This window comes from Salminus brasiliensis, chromosome 20 (genome assembly GCF_030463535.1).
Source record: "Salminus brasiliensis chromosome 20, fSalBra1.hap2, whole genome shotgun sequence".
In the NCBI taxonomy this organism is placed as follows: Eukaryota; Metazoa; Chordata; class Actinopteri; order Characiformes; family Bryconidae; genus Salminus; species Salminus brasiliensis.
This window is the reverse complement of record NC_132897.1, coordinates 1,495,796-1,517,588: the sequence shown is the minus strand read 5'-3', so window position 1 is coordinate 1,517,588 and position 21,793 is coordinate 1,495,796. Positions and strand designations below refer to the sequence as shown.

General features: G+C 43.2%; 1 protein-coding gene and 1 long non-coding RNA gene across 2 annotated transcripts in view; one reads left to right on the top strand and one right to left on the bottom strand.

Annotated features, from left to right (window-relative positions):
• rasl10a (RAS-like, family 10, member A) overlaps window positions 1-7,020 on the top strand; it is a 32,624-nt gene extending 25,604 nt beyond the window's left edge. The window contains exon 3 of the mRNA XM_072664511.1: window positions 1-7,020. This exon is cut by the window's left edge and continues 2,041 nt beyond it. The gene's annotated coding sequence lies outside the window, so the exon portion shown is untranslated.
• A 262-nt stretch (window positions 7,021-7,282) lies between these two features.
• LOC140541747 (uncharacterized) lies at window positions 7,283-19,969 on the bottom strand. The gene is made up of 5 exons (XR_011977960.1): window positions 18,214-19,969; window positions 16,294-17,470; window positions 15,284-15,359; window positions 15,065-15,200; window positions 7,283-7,311 (listed from the first exon to the last, which is right to left on the bottom strand). It is a non-coding gene; the product is annotated as an uncharacterized lncRNA (long non-coding RNA).
• Window positions 19,970-21,793: the final 1,824 nt, after the last annotated feature.

Sequence of the window (21,793 nt, the reverse complement as noted above, 5' to 3'; positions counted from 1 at the left end):
TGAGCGAATGCGTTCATACGGGTTGTCTAGTCCCTGTGGAGAAGTACTGCCAATAGAATAGGACTCTCTGTAGGAGACAAACCACACATGACATTTGCATTTACATTTGCAGCATTTAGCTGACGCTCTTATCCAGAGTGACTTACAAGGTTACTTGTATTACAGAGGTGGGCCAATGCAGTGTTAGGACACACAGACTGGGAATCAAACCGTGGTCTCCCACACAGTGTAATAGCTCATGGCAGCTAGTTCTTTCATCTGTTGTACCACACCAACCACCAACTTGACCCTTTTGGCACCATGCTGCCTAATGCCAGGCGTGGGCTAGAGGTGGGGTATTAAGCCGCCCCAGCATTGAGCTGTGGAAGAACTGTGTTCTCTGGATTGATGGTGGTGGTGCTCCATTTAATAGTTTTGGGATGAGATGGGGTGGTGATAATCATCCAACATCCTGAGGCTGAATGCAATCAAATACTCACAGCAAATCAAATACTCTTCTTTCCCTGGGCAGTAGAGACAATTACTCCAACAAAAGCAGGAAAAGTTTTTTTTATACCCTTGATTTCAGAAGGGACAGTGTACAGGTGTCCCAATACTTTTGTCTATATAATGTATCAATTCTTTTGGGAAGGCTTTTTTGATTATTTTTATGAGAAACAAATATCAAAAAGAGCATTTATGAGGTCAGACAAGTGATCTGAGGCTTGTGAGCAGACGCTCGGCCCCGGAAACCCATACCATGAAGCCCCAGATGCTCAGGTCTTGATGCTTGGTGCTGATGTTGCCTCCAGAGGCTGGTAGAATGGCTGTGCTTGATTGTATGCACCCATTCGCCCTAGCTTGACTACCTGAGGAACATGATGCACAGGTTAAAGCTCTGTATAAGAACTTCAGCCAAATGTGTAAAAGTAAATGGTACTAAATTCAACAATTAGATGAGGTGTCCACATATTTTTGGCCATGTTGTGTCCCCGCCAACATGCTCATGTGGGGCTCTCATGGGTGAAATGTGGGCTAGGTGGGTTCCAGGTGGGCATGGGCTCTGATGTGTTTTTGCTGGGACCCAGTTGGGCTTCCCTTAATCTCACATGGGTCCCATCTAGGCCTCGTATGCAGTGGACGAACCAGTGGGTGCCCATGTTAAACCCTTGCTGGTCCCTTCAGTGACCTTGCTTGGCATCCATATGTGGGGTCAACATGGAACCCATGGTCAAAACTTTCTGGTTCCCAGTTGGGCTACATATACAGGCCCCTCATTGGCATGTTACCTCGGGTATTGTTTGGTCAGATTTATACAGAATACATTTATATATAATACGTAAGGCATAACTATTAGGACACCCCATAAAACCCTTTGTATTTCTGAACATCCAGATGTTTGACATTACTGTATTTTTTACTTTCGCCCTTCCCTTTTTATTAAGCCTCCCTCGTACATTAAAATCACATGAGAGTAAAATTGGGTTGGGTGGGTGTGGCTAACAGACAAATTTAATAATATAAAATGTAAGTTAATGTAATTGAGGAAAAGTACATTATTGTCCTTTTCAGAGATACTCGAGTACGAAAGTACTTTCTATTAAAACTACTTATTAAAAAAGTAGTGGATGTAGCACATTACTGCCCCCCTCTGGACAAAGTAGGTCCATGCATGCATCTGTTTCTTCTCCCCGATTCATTAAGCTGACAAAGCACAAGCAGAAAACACACTTACACACTCCCACAGGCCAAGAAACGGCCTCCTCGTCACTGTGGAGGTCTGTAAAGGGCACTGGCCCTCCTCCTCCTCACTGATGTGGGTCTGGGAAAGTAGCACAGTAGCTGATGTGTTCAGTAGAATCTGTTCCTTACTGAAGGTAGCAGCTCAGCCGGGGGGTTTTCTGAGGCTGAGGGCCTCCAGGTCACTAAGGAGGATATGCAGGTTTAGTGTTTTGACCTGATGACTTTGCTTCTAAAAATAAGTGACATTTATTATTTGTTCATATTTAAATACACACTGTACACATGTATGCTGATTATTTGGATTAATATTAATTGTATGAACAGTTGAATAGTTGTTTTATGACTGATATTCTATATACAGCTCCAGGAAAAATGAAGAGACCACCCTACATGATCAGTTCTCTGGTTTTGCTGTTTCTATGCAGTGTGTTTTAGGGAAATTAACATTTGCGTTGTATTTCATAAACCATGGGCAAATATTACTAATTAGAGCATTTATGTTTTTGAAGATATTTGAAATGCTTAAATAATGCAAAGAAATGATTATAATAATTATAATGTAAAGAAGTTATTATTCAGATTTAAACACAGTGCTAATATCTGAGCTTTGAGAGCATTCAGAATCACTATGGTGAAATAACCTCGGCTGTTGAGACTTTCATAGTCTGTACGTTCAGCTAACTCAGCTCTGTTTGATAAAATGTCTGAAAAAAAAACGGCTGCCGAACACAAAGAGATAGAGATTTAAGAAAAATAATTAGGTGCTCTCTTATTTTTTTCAAGAGTTGTATATATAAAGTTTATACTGCTTATATTTCATTATTTATTACTTTTCTTGCATAGAAAATGAGAATCTAGGTCACTTAGGGCTCTCAGATGTTCAGAAATAGACCCAAAATAGGTCCCTGGACTGATGTAGTGTTTACAGTCATATGCAAATTTTTGGGCACCCCTGGTCAAACTACAAGCATAGTTGATGTTCTAAGTTTAAGTTTAAAGTTACATGTTAATTCAGTTAAAGTTTATTTATTGATCTCCCTAAGGATCATTTATGACATTATGTAAGTCCATTTCCCAAACCCTCTTTATTTGTTAATATTAAAAATCTAAAAATTAAAAAAACTGATACATGGTAAAGCTCACAGACGTTTAGCTCCGCCCTCTCACACTGAGGTTATAAGGAGTGTTTCAGTCTGGAATGAAACACTCTGAGCCAATCAGAACAGAGCCATGACATATCTCAAAATAGTGACTTAGTATCTCAACATAATGACGTAGTATCTCAACATAATGACGTAGTATCTCAAAATAATGACTTAGTATCTCAACATAATGACTTAGTATCTCAACATAATGACTTAGTATCTCAACATAATGACTTAGTATCTCAACATAATGACTGAGTATCTCACATTATTCAGATAGTACTTCAGAATAATGACATAGCATCTCAAATCTGAGTGTCTTGCTATCCCTTTACTGCTGTGACACTGTGGGACTAATAAAGTATTATCTTATCTTAAACTAATGAAACAGTATCTCACAATAAAGACTTAGTATATCACAATAATGAAATAGTATTTCAAAATAATTACTTAGTATTTCAGACTAATGACTTAGTATCTCAAATTAATCAGATAGTACCTCAAAATAATGACATAGCATCTCAAACTAATGCAATAGTATCTCAAAAATAATGACTTACTCTCATTATTTTGAGACACTATCTCAAATTAATTACTTAGTATCTCAATCAGAACAGAGCCTGTAATTTGAGTAAGCTTGAGTGGGCGGAGCTAAACTGTTATAGACTGGCTGTGTGTTTTTCCTGTAGAAGCTCAGAAGAAGATCAGAACAGATGCAGGTGAACATAAAATGAGCAAGAGCTTCTCATTCTGAAGAAAGTAGTGAGATCTTGTCTGTGAGCTAGTCTGAAGAGCAGAGCTCGGTTCCTCCAGGGTTCTACTGGACGCCCTCCTGAGAAGTGGGAGTGACTGGGGTTTGTTAATGAAAAATGCTAAATGTAAGTTCCTGTAGAAGATATGTTCACTTATTTACACTTAGAAAATCAACCAGAGGTCATTTCGAACAGGGGTGCACAAACTTTTGCACAGTCTCTTTTCTACCTAGAACCAACACTAATGCGCTGTCTCCTCAAACCCGCCTCTAATTCAGACTATGCATCCGCCCTCTTTCGTTCATTCCTTCGTTCACTAGACTCAAGCATCCGTGGAGAAGCAAAGCGAGAGTGATGGAGCTCTCAGATACTAAACACTGTCCTCCTTGACCCCTCACCTTCTCCAGAGTTGCATGCTTTAGCTAACCAAGCCAAACTCCTTCAGGGTCCCAGCTGCATTAATGCAAACCGCATGTAGTTTCAGTGTTTTATTGTTTAGTTTGGTGTTTAGTTTGTGAAAGTTCAGTACAGTAGCTTAGAGAGGAGAATCCTATGCCAGTTCCTCCCATCTCCTGCCCTGTAGTCCACCCACGCTCAACAGTTTAGTGTTTTTCTGTTCTGACCCACCTGATTTACTTCCATAAAGACTTATAGAAGCCCATTCCTACTACTTCAACATTTTTTTCAATTCATTAACCTCAAAATAATGAGAAACCATCTTAAACCATGACTTAGTATCTCAACATAATAACTAAGTATCTCAACATAATGACTTAGTATCTCAAACTAACGACTTAGTATCTCAAACTAACGACTTAGTATCTCAAACTAACGACTTAGTATCTCAACGTAATGATGAAGTATCCCAAAATAATGACTTAGTATCCCAAAATAATGACTTAGTATCCCAAAATAATGAAATAGTCTCTTGGATATAATGGGAGAGTATCTCAAAATAATTACTTAGTATCTCAGCATAATGACTTACTATTTCAACATAATGACTGAGTATCTCAACATAATGACTAAGTATCTGAACATAATGACTAAGTATCTGAACATAATGACTTAGTATCTCAAACTAATGACCAAGTATATCAACATAATGACTTAGTATCTCAACACAATGACTTAGTATCTCAACACAATGACTTAGTATCTCAACACAATGACTTAGTATCTCAACGTAATGACTTAGTATCCCAAAATAATGACTTAGTATCCCCAAATAATGAAATAGTCTCTTGGATATAATGGGAGAGTATCTCAAAATAATTACTTAGTATCTCAGCATAATGACTTACTATTTCAACATAATGACTGAGTATCTCAACATAATGACTAAGTATCTGAACATAATGACTAAGTATCTCAAACTAATGACTAAGTATATCAACATAATGACTTAGTATCTCAACATAATGACTTAGTATCTCAAAATAATGACATAGCATCTCAAACTAATGCAATAGTATCTCAAAATAATGACTTACTCTCATTATTTTGAGACACTATCTCAAATTAATTACTTAGTATCTCAATCAATTTCCAACTAATGAAAAAGTCTCCTATAATAATGACTTAGTATTTCAAACTAATGACTCAGTATCTCAACATAATGACTTAGTATCTCAAAATAGTGACACGATATATCAGAATAATGACTTAGTATCTCAGAATCAGATAAGATTGTATCTCAAAATAATCTTAAACTAATCAGTATCTCAAACTAATGACAAAGTATACCTTTACTTAATAATAATGAACAAATCGCATGCTGGAGCTTTAATTTTAAGTGGTGTGAATTGATTTCCATAAAGACGTATCCTAACCTAAAGATAAGTAACCTAAAGGGGCCATGTCTGTGATGTATGTATGAGATGAGGGGGTGGGAAGAATCTTTATACTGGTAAAAACGTTTATATTGTATATTATATTGTAAGGTCCTTCACCACCACTCATCTCCATTACAGACCACACATGTGGCCAAGCTCAGAGAACCAGCTGAAGCGGCTTCATTTAGAAGAGTGTAGGTTAGGATGGAAGTGGGGATGGTGCAGGACTGCAGGACCAGAGATGGGGCACTGAATTAGAGATGTCGGCCTGGGACGGAAGCCTTTTATGCTGATCTAGGATTAGCTCAGTATCCAGACCGCTGTGGTGAAGTGGTGACATGAACAAAGTCCGTCAGAACACAGTGTTCTACAGTGGAGGTGAAGGGAAGCAGACGTCTGAAGCTCTAATAATAAAAGCTCCTCACAGAAAGTTCTTCACCTAATGGTGATGAAGACGCTGCCTGATGCCTGAGACTCTGTTCTACCAGAGTTCTGAGAAGAGCTCGGCTCTAGAACCTGCTTTTAAACCCAGATCATTAAAATGGTGGAGGGATACATGCTGCAGGGTGTAGTGCGGCTACAGAAAGTAGTCCCTAAAGAAAACTGCATTAGTTGAGATTCTCCACTATTTTACCACCATCATCATCATCATCATCATCATCCATATAAAACTCAGAAGACTCGTGTTGTAGCTGCACTGGTGGGTTTGGATAGGAGATCAATTATGGGCTGTATCTGTGTTGTAGTCATGGCGACCGACGCCTGCTTACATTCAGATAGTATCTTAAACTAATGAGATAATATTTCAAACTAATGACTTAGTATCTCAACATAATGTCTAAGTATCTCAAACTAAAGACTTAGTATCTCAAAATAATGAGATAGTATCTCAAACTAATCAGATAATATTTCAAACTAATGACCTAGTATCTCAACATAATGACTTCACTGGTTGGTTTGGATAGGAGATCAATTATGGGCTGTATCTGTGTTGTAGTCATGGCGACCAACGCCTGCTTCCATTCACCACCACTGTACAGAAAAATCGGAGTCAGTAAACTGACTAAATTTCTGGATGTAAATTGGAATGTAAAAGTTACAGGGGTCCAACAGTCCTACCCTAACCTTCCCTAAAGCTGAGAGAAACAGTAAAAGTGGTCCCAGATCAGAATAAACAGCCGACGTCCTCCAAAAAACACAAATAGCAGATTCACTCGAATGCATGTGTCTGTCCTGAAAGCTGTTCGTGTTGGTGAAAGACTTGGAGAAAGGCCTCGGAGCCTCATCTCCAGCCCTGGAGCTGTTGTGTGAATATAACGTCAGAGGTTCTGCACTGTTTCTTGAGTAGACGGATGTCCACTGCTTTGTGAAATCTTCGGTTTGTCTTTGTTTTCAACCAAACATCTGAAATATGTACATGAGGATGTGTGTGTCTGTCTGTGTGTGTGTGTGTGTTCGGTTTTAAAGGGCTACTCTTTTTTATGAACCCGTGTAGTTGGTTGTTTTTACCAGTAGGTGGTGAACTGTCCGATTTATCTACAATAAAAATGAAGAAAACAATCACAACCTCACTGAACTGCTTCGTGTTGTTTGGAGCAGAAGGAGAAGGAGCTCAAGCTCATCTTGGATCCTGGAGGCCTTTAATTCCAGCAGTTTGGGGGGTTACAGATCAAACCTTCTGGTTGACCTTGAGTCCAGCAGCTTCCCCTCTCAAACACACCTGTTTGTAGGTTTCATGGGTTTGAGTGTGTGTTTGAGTAGGGAAGCTGCTGGACTCAAGGTCAACCAGAAGGTTTTGATCTGTAGAGCAGCCTCTTGTCCTTATGATTATGACATTGGACAGCGCTGTGGCGCCATCTGGGGGAAAGAAGCAGAACTACAGTCAAAATAATGAGTCGAATGAAAAACTCCACAAACGTATCTGAGCAAAACACTGGAGCTGATCAATGAGACTTGTTTCACAGGTAGACACTCTCACTGACCACTGACTTTGTTTATTTGGGTTTATTCTAATGTTATATAGAGTTAATTACAGGTAGACACTCTCACTGACCACTGACTTTGTTTATTTGGGTTTATTCTAATGTTATATAGAGTTAATTACAGGTAGACACTCTCACTGACCACTGACTTTGTTTATTTGGGTTTATTCTAATGTTATATAGAGTTAATTACAGGTAGACACTCTCACTGACCACTGACTTTGTTTATTTGGGTTTATTCTAATGTTATATAGAGTTAATTACAGGTAGACACTCTCACTGACCACTGACTTTGTTTATTTGGGTTTATTCTAATAGTATATAGAGTTAATTACAGGTAGACACTCTCACTGACCACTGACTGTTTATCTGGGTTTATTCTAATAGTATATAGAGTTAATTACAGGTAGACACTCTCACTGACCACTGACTATGTATATTTGGGTTTATTCTAATGTTATATAGAGTTAATTACAGGTAGACACTCTCACTGACCACTGACTTTGTTTATTTGGGTTTATTCTAATGTTATATAGAGTTAATTACAGGTAGACACCCTCACTGACCACTGACTATGTATATTTGGGTTTATTCTAATGTTATATAGAGTTAATTACAGGTAGACACTCTCACTAACCACTGACTATGTATATTTGGGTTTATTCTAATGTTATATAGAGTTCATTACAGGTAGACACTCTCACTGACCACTGACTTTATATAACATTAGAATAAACCCAAATAAACAAAGTCAGTGGTCAGTGAGAGTGTCTACCTGTAATTAAGTCTATATAACATTAGAATAAACCCAAATAAACAGAGTTAATTACAGGTAGACACTCTCACTGACTACTGACTTTGTTTATTTGGGTTTATTCTAATGTTATATAGAGTTAATTACAGGTAGACACTCTCACTGACCACTGACTTTGTTTATTTGGGTTTATTCTAATGTTATATAGAGTTAATTACAGGTAGACACTCTCACTGAACACTGACTTTGTTTATTTGGGTTTATTCTAATGTTATGGTGCTGCTTTGCTCGGAGGGTGATGAACAAGTATGGAGGATGGATGGATGGAGGAGCCATGGTGATGCTGAAGACTGGCCAGTTTCCTTCCACTGAACGAGCAGCGAGGGAGCTAAAGGCATATCACGAGCTCCCAGTAAGCAGCTGGCCTATGACCTATGGTGCATGGCATCTACTCATCACCCAACATCCATGTCGCTCAGGAGTAAGCAATGAGCAAGACGTTTACATCCAAGAAAGAAAACAGAAGGACTGACCAGGTCATCATGCAGAACAGGTTCGGACCTGGATCTCTGTAAAGCCGCTTTGTGACATTTGTTGTAAAAAGCCTAAATAAATAAAACTGAATTTTCACAATAAATGCTGTCACCAAGTGCGCCCACAGAGGGCGCTCTGCTCCCAATGACCCCATACTACACACTAATGAAACTATAGACTATTAACACTAGTCTTGGTTTGACAGGCCAGCGCTAACCGTATCAACATACTAACCCATTTTCTTCTAACAGGAAGTGATGAAGCCTTGCTATGCCAGCATACGTCACTGCATGTTGTCCTGTCGTTGTTACCTCGTTATCCACCATTTTACTCTAATAATTGTTCCAGACGTGAGTAGCGCCTCCCTTTCCGTTTTTGCAGTGCATTGTGTCAGTCAAGTACACCAAGTTGACACTCATCTATGCTACATAGTCAAAAAGTAGTTAGCATTAGTAATTAGCACACAATCGGGACGCACCCAGCTCTTAAGGTTAGCATTAGCTCACAGTAGCCGGCCTTTGTAACAGTTATGATGTGCGCTGCAGGAAAATTCTGATTGGCGGAGTAAGTTAATTGGCCATGCGAGACTCGCCTGTAGACACGCCCCCTCCTGGTTGGGAGGAGAGTGTGGGTCGTACTGAAGATCACAGAGGAAAGTGCTCCTATTTAGGTTTTGAGGAGGTTCTTCTACAAATCTGATGAAACTTTCAGTGTTTTATATTAATGGTCGGTTGCTTTTTAAAGACTTTTCTAAAAGCCCTAAACGCTGTGCCAATACCCAGAGTTCAGTTTGAAGGACTATCGTTCCAGTGCTTTAAAAGGTTTTATTTTTGGGCACTCCACAGAGTAGAGAAAGCTGTAGAGGCAGGACTACACCAATAGTAGCTTCAGCTTCAGAATAGTAAAAAGATGCATAATAAGTTGAAACTTTAGGTTTGGCACATGTCTGAGATTAAGTGGTAGTAAAGTAGAAATCTGATTTTTTTGTTTTTTGTCCAACTCACAAAAACCAAGAGTTTCGCCCATGTCTAAATACTCAAGTACAAGTAAACACACTGATTGGATAACTGACAAAGCAGTTTAATATTCAGGCTAGTACAAGACCACCAATACCAGCTGTCTGAAGGGCTCTGTTAAAGTAGTGACCCCTAGAGTAATGTAATGAGAATTAAAAATTATGTATTGTATTCATGTTGAAAAATATGTTAAGACAAGGCTGGTGTTTGTTACTACCTGTGTAATTTAACAGCTGACCCAATAAAACCCAGAAAGCCATTTCAAAAAACTAGAGCAAATTTATTTACAATTCAGCTTCAGCATTTACAGTTTACCTAAGAGGCAAGCCAACAAACCCAAGCCGGCAGGTGAGAAACTGGTGCTTTAAGGATTTCCGGGCTGTTCTGAGTGTACACAGGTCTGCTGGAGTCTGCGCTCTGCACTAGCATTCTTAACTACACCAAATACAAGCTTTTCAGTACGCTGGTAAAAACAGCTACAGCATGGACCTTGTAGCGGCAGCATGTTCAAACTCACTGCCTGGTAAATGGCACTTCAGTGAACGTCCTGTAAACATGTTCATATTAGTGCCAGCATCCTTCATTACAGCAGTAAGTGGCATCAGTCCCATTTAGTGTCAGTCAAACTGAATGGAGTCTGAAGGCAGCTGCCAGCAGTCATACTGTACATGCTTTAGAGCAACTCTGCAGCACAGGCCAGCATTTTCCCCTAGATTTGATGGACACAGGACATCTAAAGTCTAAAAAGCACCCCTTGCCAAGTCATGGTAATCCTGTATTAGCTGTAGGAAGGGTTCCTCAGACAGCAGGGTCTTGTAATCTACAGCTGAAACACCAGGTTTAACATTAATGCTCATGATGGTCTGAATAAGCCAGTATTCTGCACCTAATGGACACCAGTCAGGTCCGTCTGTCAGTTTATTTATCAAGGCTTTTCCTGTTTCTCTTTTTTTTTTATCAGCATCCAGAGCGTTGACCTGAGGAGGATGGGTTCCCCGTTTGAGTCTGGGTTCCTCTCGACCTGAGGGAGGAAAAGGGGGAACCCATTCTCCTCAGGTGGGCGTACGTCATATGGTTTGTACAGCTGGTGATCAAACAAACACTCATGAAGGCTAGACGTTACTTTCTGAATTCTCTACATTCAAATTTGGACCAAATGCCCTCACTGCCTGACCGTTTGTCTGCATGGACTTTCATTTCGTTGATGTCTTTCTTTAATGGCTTGACTGCAATTTTGCTTTTTTCTCTAAACTGAGAGATGGTTTTATTCCAGTTTTGCTCATCTGGCTTCGACCAGAGAAGGATGGGTGCCCCTCAACCCAAGGGAGACTTTTCTTGCCACTGGTTTACTCAAATGAGGCTCGGACCCGGGATCGCTGAAGCTGCTTTGGGACAAAATTAATTGTGAAAATTCTATTTTATTTCCAAAAAAAGGTAAAGGTGCATGTATTTGTCACTGTACAGCGAAATGTGTCCACTGCATTTAACCCATCTGTGGTAGTGAACACACACACACACACACACACACACACACACACACACACACACACACACACACACACACACACACACACACACACACACACACACACACACACACACACACACACACACACACACACACCTCCAGCGCCCGGGGAGCAGAGAGGGTAAAGGGCCTTGCTCAAGGGCCTGGGATTTGAACCCACAACCCTGTTATCAATACCCCAGCGCTCTAACCGCTGAGCCACCACTGCCCCTAAAGGCTTTTTACAACAAATGTCACAAAGCAGCTTTACAGAGATCCCAGGTCCGAGCCTCATTTGAGTAAACCAGTGGCAAGAAAAGTCTCCCTTGGGTTGAGGGGCACCCATCCTTCTCTGGTTGAAGCCAGATGAGCAAAACCGGGATAAAACCATAACTCAGTTTAGAGAAAAAAGCAAAAGTGCCATCAAGCCATTAAAGAAAAACGTCAGCAAAATTAAAGATCCATGCAGATAAACAGTCAGGCAGTGAGGGCATTTAGTCCAAATTTGAATTTAGAGAATCCAGAAAGTAACATCTGGCCTTCATGAGTGTTTGACCACCAGCTGTACAAACCATACGACATACGCCCACCTGAGCAGAACCCTAGGCACCTACATCAGTCACTGTCCAAATACTTATCATTGGCCAACAAGTTAATGTTGCCACTAAGGTCAAGGACCTTGCCTAAAAAAGGGCCAACAGTGGCAGCTTAGCAAAGCTCACATCATGGAGGCCTCGCCACACTGAAGACGGGCTCCAGCTCTGCTTCTAGGCCATTGGTTACTCCATGTCCACGGTCCAAATTTGCACGAGCCAAGACTAAAAGTGTGCAGTAAAGCAAAAGGTCTTCCGCATTTGACCCATCTGTGGTAGTAAACACACCCCAGGGAGCAGAGCGAGAGCGAAGAGTCTTGCTCAAGGGCCCAACAGTGGCAGCTTGCCAATCCCAGGTATTGAACCCACAACCCTGGTCATCAATAACCTGGAGCTCTAACCGCTGAGCCTTCACTGCCCCAACTGTGCATGTCTACGCCCTGAACAGTCTGGAAAATGCCAGAGTCTAGACACTTGATTTTAATCAGAACACCAAGATGAGGGCGTCAGGACCACCACCCTGACCACTCTACACCAGATGATTGAGGTGACTGGAGTGCACTGCAACTAGCAGGACTCTGACCACTTTTCCAGTGTCTGAATTGAGTCCAGAGACTCAAACCGCTTGGTCATTTCATGCAAGGCAGGCGTAAAAGGTCCGACATTGATGTAAGGGAGTCAGACATGAGCTCTTCTAGTGTAGGTTAGCATCAGAATGTGGCTCATCTTTTCTTTGGCACTTCTATAAGCCCCCCCCCCCCCCATTTTTCTTATTCGAACCAGTGACCTCTGGTCTCAAGCCCACTTCTCTAACCATTAGCCCCCCACCCACGGCTGTCATTTGAGGCGGAGCCAAATTAAACCTAGGTGGCATCTCAAGGTAGCTGGCATACAGGTGGTTTAGCTGGTCTGGGCTCTGGGTTGTCAGCAGCTCTTTAAGACAACACAATCATATTCACCATTAGTGTTGAACACAGCTGGGTTCCACCTTTAACCCAACCGTGCAGTGAACACACTTACACGCCAGTGAAACACCGTGACCGAGCCCATGTGCCCAGAGCAGTGCTGCAGCACCTGGGGGAGGGTCCAAAAGGGCCCAGGCCTGCCACTTGACTGGACGAACATGTACCATGCTGCATGAAAGGAGAATGGCACCCTCTCACATGGTACTGGCACCTACATGAATTACCGTCCAAATACTCATTTTTGGCCAACAAGTTAAGGTTGCCACTAATGTCTGGGACTCAATGGGAGTAGCTGGTCACTACAGCATCTGCAATGAGCAGGTGATTTACCAAGTGGGATAAAGCTGTCGGACATGTGAATTAGGGAGCACTTTAGCTGTTTGGTCATGCCTCCCAGACATGACCCATTTGACTCGGTTCTGAAGCTGTAGTGGAGGGAGAGGGAACCAACAGTAAAAAGGTGCCATAGAATGCATTCCTTGGGTCCTGTGTGACTTCATTGGGGGGTGAAAGATGCTCAGATGCAGTTTTACAAGCCTATTTACCACCCTGTTACTTGGCCCTGGAAGGGAAAAGGGTCATGAAGACAAAGATGACCAACAGTCACTACTTGTTCTGGATCAATTGAATTGGACCTCCCTCTTTAACCCATCCATGCAGTGAACACACAGTGGACAGTGAAGGCCTGCCTGAAGTGGTGGGCAGCAGCCTTCTTTGTAGCACCTGGAAAGTAGAGGGGGTCAAGGGCCTTGCCTAAAAAAAAAAAAAAGGTCCAACAGTGGCAGCTTAGCAAAGCTCACATTGTTTAGGCCTCTCCACACTGAAGACGGGCTCCAGCTCTGCCTCTAGGCCATTGGTTACTCCATGTCCACGGTCCAAATTTGCACGAACCAAGACTAAAAGTGTGCAGTAAAGCAAGGACCCAACAGTGGCAGCTTGCCAATCCCAGGTATTGAACCCACAACCCTGGTCATCAATAACCGCCACCCTGACTACTCTACACCAAATGATTGAGGTGACTGGAGTGCACTGCAACTAGCAAGACTCTGGACTTAATTCAGGACACTGGAAAAGTGGTCAGAGACTCAAATCGCTTGGTCATTTCATGCAAGGCTGGCGTAAAAGGTCTCCTCCTAGGCTGCCTTCTCTTCTGATACACCCTTACACCCTCAACTGCTTCTTGTTTCCTGCCTTGAAGGCAACTCAACCCACCCATGGCAGTCAAAACACCCACACTAATGAATAGGATGACCAGCCACCTCTGCCCACACAGCAATTAGAGGTTATGTGCCAAGCTCAAGTAAAAGAGGAAAGCACCAAGCACAGAGCCTTGTGGGACACCAGTGGCATTTCTGCATGGAGCAGATGTGGGCCCTGCTGCAATACCTGGTAAGAGCAGAGTGCTCCTATGGGTTTGATGCAATCCACTGCCATGCAGAGCCAGCAAGTCCAAGACTGGATCTTAGGATCAGTACAGAATGCTGTAAACACCTGTGGTACCCCATGATTTGAGTTATTGGGGGGAAAAAAAAGCATTGGAACCCAGTATTAACCCCCCCCCCCAAAACCCTGGTCATCAATAACCCAGTGCTCCAACCACTGAGCCAACTAGCTGAATGGACTCCTCTGGAATGCTGCAAGGTTCTGGTGAGTTTTTAAAGCCATTATAGATACCCATGTGCTCCAGCATAAACATTCAATCAAGACTGATTTGAAATTGGTCCATTTTACAGCTGGATTTTCATTTGGAGACCTTCACTTTCATGTCTGGACCTCATTCAAACTTGAAGACACAGATTTTGTAAAAACACCAACACCTAAGTTGGTCTTGAGTTGATTTACTGTACAGAGATATGAGGGTTTCCTACATAGCACCTTTCTAATACCCAATGATACTCTACAATCAACCAACACCTGCAAAAAAGGTAAAGGTGCACATATTTGTGACTGTACTATGTACAGCAAAATGTGTTTCCTCTTTAAAGCATACCCTGACCCATAAACAACCATGAGGACTGCATCAATATCTGGGCACACTTTCAAAGAAACCAGTTCACCAGAGCTTCATGTTCTTAGACTGTGGGAGGAAACCCACCCAGAAAAGTAAACAAGTCAAATACAGAATGACTAGGATGGTTCTTCAATCTGAGAAGGTAATTTCCTCAGCCAGCGTATAACAGGCTTCAATTTATGTCTAGTTAGTTTCAAAGTAGCATCATTATGTCCAGATCCATGTCCAAGAGCAGCTGATCTACTTACTCCAATTGCATTGAGTCTTCAAGACCTTCACCTAAATCAATCCAGTTGAGAAACAGATCACCAGACCATCCAGCAGGCCTCAATTCAGCATAAGACCCAGCTTCTCCATACTCTGAATGACCACTGGTGAGCAGATCTGCAAAACATGGAGTAGTTCCATTTATACACAGCAGCTAACTGAGCAGACCATGCTAATAGAGGCTAATGCACCTTTCTTACCTACTGATTTGTTGGAAGGTGGCTACCTCCCGAGGCTGGTTCATCAACACACAGCTATTTATCCAGGGCTCTTAAGCTGTAAAGAGACAGAGGACATCAATAAACCATAAAAAGAACTTAAAGGAACCTAGTCTGCCCATTCATGGATGCCCACCACTGATCTGGGTCCATGCTGGTTGAAGCCCATGTCATTAAGGCTTCCACACTAGAGACTACACTCTCTGGCTCTAGTCCGTACCCCCTAATCAACATCCTTATCTTAAGCTCCCATACCCTCCTCAACTCCATTCCCTGCCCTGAGGGCTTCCTGTTCAGGAAATGTTCTCAAAAACAGGGGGATTTGAGGGCAATTGGAGACCTCAAAAACACCATGAAGGAGGAGAAGGCTGAGACAGAGGAACACTGTAGTGTGTAACTTAATCCCAAGTTACACACTACTCCCCATGTCCGGGGTGCACAACTCCAGTCTGGAAGGACTGGTATCCAGCAAACTTGGGTAGTCCAAACCAGAGGCCGTACCAGTTGGAATCAGGCGTGTAGGGCAACTACCAAACTTTGCTGGACCTTCCAGGACTGGAGTTGTGCACCCCTGCCCCATGTATGGCACAAAATGACTGATGCTAAATGGTGCATTTACATTGATCAATATTTTTCTGTGACTGTAGCTGTGGTTTTATTTAAGGGCCTCATGTACTCCACCATCAAGGGAGCAAGGAGGTGGACTTCAGCTACTACAGTTTTTGAAAGCCCCATTTTAAGTCACCCCAAAAAAGGGTGAGTACAGGAGGCCATATCGCAGGCAAATCTATTTAAGACACCTGGACCTTTAGCACTTAGCAGATGATTGTATCCAGACCAACCTACAAGAAGCCTTTGCTGTTTGAGGTAGTTTCTATAGGTTCAAATTTCAGAAGCTACAAAATACAAAGTCATGATGCCTAGATACACAACACATACTAATCAGGACACACCCCACCCTCCCAAAAAAGGGTAAGTGCTGATTTACATACTCTTAAAAAGGATAGACCCTCAGGTGGTGTGTGAAGACCATGAGCAACTGCTGTTCGGACACCCAGGGGAAGCTCATTTCACCACTGGCACCAGGACAGAAGTGTAGATGCTGGTCTTCTGGGCATTTTCTTTGTACAGACCAGGTCTTGACTTTTGCCATCATGGAGGAAGGGGCTGGTCCAGGCTTGCCTTTGTAGGCCAGAGTCAAGGTTTTGACTTTGATGTGGACAGCTACAGGACGCCAGTGAAGAGAGAATGCAGAGGAGCATCATGACTGAACTTGAACACTGAAGACCAGTCATGCTCCCACAGTCCGAATCAGTGGTGAGGGCCTGGTGGCATGCATAGGGAGCTGCAGTGGTCAGGTGTTGAATTGACAAGGCTGAACCAGCACCTGGGTGATTGCCTCAAGATAAATGGTCAAGTTCTCTGGATGTTGTAATGGAGACATCTGAGCTCAGGTTCGAGACACTAGAGAAAAAGTACCTGGTCATCCAGGACCACATCACAGCTTCATGCTTCTGCAGATGGAGTGACCAGTGAGCTCTTGAAGGAGATGGGTGAGATTGAATACCTTTAGTTCCAGGGACGTTCTGCAGCACAGTCTCACTGGGGTTGAGTTTCAGGTGATGGGAGGTCATCCATGCTAGACAAACGGAAGTGAGGGCTGAAATCTGGGTGTCAGAAGGTTGGGAAATTGATCAGCATAGCAGTGGTAATAGCACCCATGAGAGGATATTGCTTCAAGGGAAGTAGTGAAGAGCAAGAGAGCCAAGCACTGAGCCTTGTGGGATGCTGGTGAAGAGTCTGCATGAGTGCTGCTTAGGAGTCCAAGACAATCCTGTGGTTGATACCAACAGGGTGGCCAGCCACCTCAGCACTCCAGGAGCAAGGGAGGCTAGTTGATCCTTCCAGCCAGTCCAGGGGAGTCAACCAGTGACCCTTTGGTCCCAAACCTGCAAGCATCGGACAGTCTGAAGGTAAACTGGTCCACCATCTACAGCTTCTGATGACTCCTTTCCTACTGTCCTAGGGGTCGCTGGCTGTGGGGATGTTCTCCACATTTTGCGTTTGGCAACAGCTTCACCTTGCTGTCAGTCCAAGCAAAGTCTCAGGTCTTTGCGCGATTGCTGGTCCTCGTTTTTAGTCGGTCAGACAGCTTGAGCGATCATCTTGCTAGAACAAGAGATTGGGAGGTTTGATCAGGACAACTCAGAACACTAAATGCTACATCTAAATGTTTTTGGACACCCCTTCTTAATGAACAAAAACAGGACTCTGGAGCAGACAAACCAACATACACCTATTGGCTCCATGCTGCATAATGCCAGGTGTGGGCTAGAGGGGTATAAAGCCCCCCCCCCCCCAAACATTAAGCTGTGACAGAACTGTGTTCTCTCGAATGGTGCCCCAGTCAATACTTTTAGGATGAGGTTGGGTGGTGATCATCCAACGTCCTGACCTCATTAATGCTTGTGGACGAAGGCAATCTAATACAAAAGCATTCCTAGACAGTAGAGACAGTTACTCTAACAAAAGCTTCAATACCCTTGACTTTGGAGGATATTGAACAAACAAGTGTCCCAATACTTTTGTCAAAACAGTGGAGAAAATAAAGAAAGGAGACAGGCCCCCTTTTCCACTCCACAAGTATTGGATGGAGCTTCACCATCATTCCAGAGACCCAGCTCCACAGCTTAATGCTGGGGGACTTCATCCCCCTTTAGCCCACGCCTGGCATAAGGCAGCATGGTGCCAATAGGGTCATCTGCTTTAGAGAGTCTGTCTCTACAGGGACTAGACAACCTCAACCTCTAGGTCAGCAATGGGTGCAGCTTAGTCTCTGAATGCATTCATTCAAAGGGGTGTCCACAAACATTTGGCATTTGTTTTACAGGTGTTTTAGACCAAGATCTTACCATCTCCTACTCCTGAAAAACCATGAAGACAGCCCCCCCCATAATGGCCAGGAAGTCCTTGATGGCCTCCAAAACAGCCAAGCAGTTCAGGATGGGAACACAGTCAAATCTGCAATGATAAAAGTAAGGGACTGTAAAGAAACCATGGTTCCCACCTCTATGTGGTCCCTAGGGCTGTTAAGGGGCTGCTTATTGGTTGCTACGGTATCCCACATGCTTGCCATGATACCCCAACTTCTGCATTCCCCGTTTATTTAAAGGATATAAATAAAGATACTGTCCTCCCGTCATCTCCTCACGGCCTGGACTTCATACCACTGGCTGGCTGTTGGTACGAGAGAGTCCTGGTGCAGAACTTCCAACCAGGGACTCCTTCTTAGAGCACTGACCACACTGACCACAAACCTGACCACATTCTTCACCTGAAAAAGAGCAACACATGATTGGTTGGAGCTAGGACAGGTCATGGCCTCTCCTGAAATGATCTTACCACCTTCAGACTTTCTGTTGGCCAAGCAAGAGAGTGTTGGGACACCCTGAGGTCTCTGCTTCCAGGTGATGGAACTGAAACAAGGAATAAAGCATGAGCTTGTCAGGCATGCATGAAGACATCCATCCATCCATCCATCCATCCATAATCAGGGGCAATCAGATGATTGCAGATCAAAAGAAGCACTAGAACAGAACACCAGGAAGATACACAAGCAAACCACCATCAAACCATGAGGAGAAAGCAAAGCAAGGAAGGAAGTTCAGAAGAACATGAGGAGCAAGACCACAGAAAGAGCTGGGGTGAGGCTGAGGGGTGTATCTACACCCTGAGCAGAACGAGGAACAGCTGAAACACTTAACACACAGGAGGAGCAACAAGCGGGTACCTGATTGGAGGGGGGGGGGGGTAACAAACAGAGCAGGGAGGAGCCAAGCGAGGACACGCCTTTTACTGTTTCTTCTCAAATCAAGGCTATTAAAAAGAGCTGATCCTGCTTCTGCTGGAGTAACTGTCTCTACTGTCCACCTCATCAAAAGTACTGGGTGGAGCTCCACCACCATCATTCCACTGCTCCACAGCTCCTCAATGATGGGGGGCTTTATACCCCTCTAGCCCACGCCTGGCATTATTAGGCAGCATGGAGTCAATAGGGTCATGATGTTGATCTGCTCCAGAGTCCTATTCTATTGGCAGTACTTCTTCTTCTCTACAGGGACTAGACAAGCTGTGTGTGTGCATTTGCACATCTGTGACAGCGATGGGTGCAGCTTAAAGTAGCTGAGTGTATTTAGTAGAAGGGGTGTCCACAAACATTTAGACATGTGTGTGTATAATGTACATGTAAAATACTATTAATATTCATTATTAATAATAAAGAAAGATCAGAGAGATACAGGACGACTCTACTGGAATCTCTCAATAAAAGAATGGCAAAGCCTGTTTTTGCCACTGGAGGGCGGTAGTGACATACTATTCACCACTGCTCCCAAAGCTCAGTAACTTCCACCAGTAAACAGACAGAAGTTTACTGCATTTAGAAACGCCTACCTTATACATCCACGTACTGGCCACTTTATCAGAAACCCCTACCTTGTGCTTCCACTCACTGGCCACTTTATCAGAAACCCCTACCTTGTGCTTCCACTCACTGGCCACTTTATCAGAAACCCCTACCTTGTGCTTCCACTCACTGGCCACTTTATCAGAAACCCCTACCTTGTGCTTTCACTCACTGGCCACTTTATCAGAAACCCCTACCTTGTGTTTCCACTCACTGGCCACTTTATTAGAAACACCTACCTTGTGCTTCCACTCACTGGCCACTTTATTAGAAACACCTACCTTGTGCTTCCACTCACTGGCCACTTTATCAGAAACCCCTACCTTGTGCTTCCACTCACTGGCCACTTTATTAGAAACCCCTACCTTGTGCTTTCACTCACTGGCCACTTTATCAGAAACCCCTACCTTGTGCTTCCACTCACTGGCCACTTTATCAGAAACCCCTACCTTGTGCTTCCACTCACTGGCCACTTTATCAGAAACCCCTACCTTGTGCTTCCACTCACTGGCCACTTTATCAGAAACCCCTACCTTGTGCTTCCACTCACTGGCCACTTTATTAGAAACACCTACCTTGTGCTTCCACTCACTGGCCACTTTATCAGAAACCTCTACCTTGTGCTATCACTCACTGGCCACTTTATCAGAAACCCCTACCTTGTGCTATCACTCACTGGCCACTTTATCAGAAACCTCTACCTTGTGCTTCCACTCACTGGCCACTTTATTAGAAACCCCAAGTTTGTGCTTCCACTTACTGGCCACTTTATTAGAAACACCCACATTGTGCTTCCAGTAATTGACTCACTTGCCACTGGCCACTTTATCAGAAACTCCTACCTTGTACCTCCACTTGCTGGCCACTTCATTAGAAACACCTACCTTGTGCTTCGAGTCATTGGCCACTTCTTCCACTCACTGGCCACTGGCCACTTTATTAGAAACCCCCACCCTTATTTTTGAGCTGGTTGAGGAGCAGCAGATCCTGGGCTGGTTTCTCTGAGAGGGTTTTGGTCTCAGAGTCTCGCTCTGGTGTAACATATGGGCTTCATCACTGCCATCTCTGCCTCAATGACATCACCCTGTGAAACACGACCTGCAAATAATTGTCATGCTTGGGGCGAACGAGGCTTTTTAGAATGCAGTGAGCTCTTTCTCTCTTTCTGCCTGTTCTCCTGCTCTGAGTCAAAACACATGTTGACTGATTCCGGTTTTCTTCTTTAACCCTGAATCAGAACCAGAACAGCTGACTCTAAACGCTCTCTGTGATCCAGCTCTCCAAACAGAACTACTTACGCTATACAGCCAAAAGTATGTGGACACCTGCTCCTCCTCCAGAGGAGAACCCCACAGCCCCAGGGTTTTACACCCCTTTAGCCCTCCTGATACCTTTGGGATGAGCTGGAGTGGCAGAACGGGTCATCCAACATCAGTACCTAATTTCTATGATGCTCTTATGTGGCTGATTGCAATCAAATCGTCCTCACAGCAATGTTCAAACTGTGCTAATACCCGTGATTTCAGAAGAAACACTGGAGAAGCAGGTGTCCACATACTTTTGGGTGTATAGCTACACAAACCTTTGAACATTTGGACAGACCTCTAAAGGTGGTCTCTGTGTTTTCACCAAGACATTCCAGCAGGACTCATCAGAACAGACCACCTTCTCCCATTTACTCCAAGATACAGTTTGGATGACCGTGTGCATCATTGTGTATTGACAAAACTCTATATAACATTAGAATAAACCCAAATAAATATAAAGTCAGTGGCCAGTGAGTGTGTCTACCTGTAATTAACTCTATATACCATTAGAATAAACCCAAATAAACATAAAGTCAGTGGTCAGTGAGTGTCTACCTGTAATTAACTCTATATAACATTAGAATAAACCCTAACAAATATAAAGTCAGTGGCCAGTGAGAGTGTCTACCTGTAATTAACTCTATATAACATTAGAATAAACCCAAATAAACAGAAAGTCAGTGGTCAGTGAGTGTCTACCTGTAATTAACTCTATATACC